The following is a 1598-nucleotide window of genomic DNA, read 5'->3' as shown; positions in this document are numbered from 1 at the left end:
TTTTTTTTTTTTTTTTTTTTACGGCTTTAGTGTTGAGCTTTATACGTGACCTAGCAAATTTTATGAATGCACATGTGAATATGTAGGCTAATGACTTTTTTAATTAATGCATCTGTTTTTCTATTTCTGTATCTATGCCAGAAACAAATATTTCAAAGGTACATATTGCCTTGTGTTATTATTTTAGTATGAATTTTCATAGTTTTTCATCAACTTTTACTCTATGTAAATTTTAGAATTACTTGGAAGAAGCCTGCAAACTACGACTGAGAATTACCTCAGAAGTGATTAAATGCACAACCAGTTGGGGAAATGGTATCTTCATATTTTATACATCTTGAAACATTAAAAAAGAAAAAAATCAATGTGTCAGCTTTCTTTGGGGATGTAGTTCCTGATAGCTTACACATGTTTCAACAGATCCTACATATGCAAGTACTGCCAGCACTAAGTAGACTCAATGGATTTTTCAAAATAGTACTTGAAATGAAAAGGTAGCCATAGGAAAATGACTGAAAAGAACTGACTGAGAGGGTATGATTGGATATTAAAAAAATACATGTATTCATTCTCAAAAAATGAATAAAATATATTTTAAAAAATCAATATTTGCCTAAGAATTTCATAAATTCATTGTTTTTAATAGCTGAGTAGTACTCCATTGTGTAAATGTATCACATTTTCAGTATCCATTCCTCTGTTGAGGGCCATCTGGGTTCTTTCCAGCTTCTGGCTATTATAAATAAGGCTGCTATGAACATAGTAGGGCATGTGTTCTTATTACAAGTTGGAACATCTTCTGGGTATATGTCCAGGAAAGGTATTGCTGGATCTTCTGGTAGTACTATGTCCAATTTTCTAAGAAACCACCAGACTGATTTCCAGAGTGGTTGTACCAGCTTGCAGTCCTACCAGCAATGGAGGCGTGTTCCTCTTTTTCTACAACCCTATAGGAGGAACAACAATATGAACTAACCAGTACCCCAGAGATTGTGTCTCTATTTGCATATGTAGCAGAGGATGGCCTAGTAGGCCATCAATGGGAGGAGAGGCCCTTGGTCTTGAGAACATTATATGCCACAGTACGGGGAAATGCCCGGGCCAGGAAGCAGGAGTGGTTGGGTTGGGGAGCAGGATGGGGGAGGGTATAGGGGACTTTTGGGATAGCATATGAAATGTAAATGAAGAAAAGAGCTAATTTAAAGAAAAGGTAATGCACCATAAAAAAACCCACAACATATCACAAAGGTTTTTGTATTTTGAAATTTTTAACTTAAAGTCTTTGAAATTGTTCATTTTGCTCTGTTTCTGATATCTAAGTCCTATGAATAAAATGGTACTTGACAATTAGAATTCATGAAAAGAAATATACTGATCTTTTGTTTTACTGTTTTTCAGACTTTTCCTTATTATGTTGTTGCAACTTTTATTATAAAAATTTAAACATTGTCTTAGTTAGGGTTTTACTGCTGTGAACAGACACCATGACCAAGTTAAGTCTTATAAAAAACAACATTTAATTGGGGCTGGCTTACAGGTTCAGAGGTTCAGTCCATTATCATCAAGGTGGGAGCATGGCAGTATCCAGGCAGGCATGG

This window comes from Mus caroli, chromosome 17, assembly GCF_900094665.2.
Source record: "Mus caroli chromosome 17, CAROLI_EIJ_v1.1, whole genome shotgun sequence".
Classification (NCBI taxonomy): Eukaryota; Metazoa; Chordata; class Mammalia; order Rodentia; family Muridae; genus Mus; species Mus caroli.
This window is presented reverse-complemented; position numbering follows the sequence as displayed.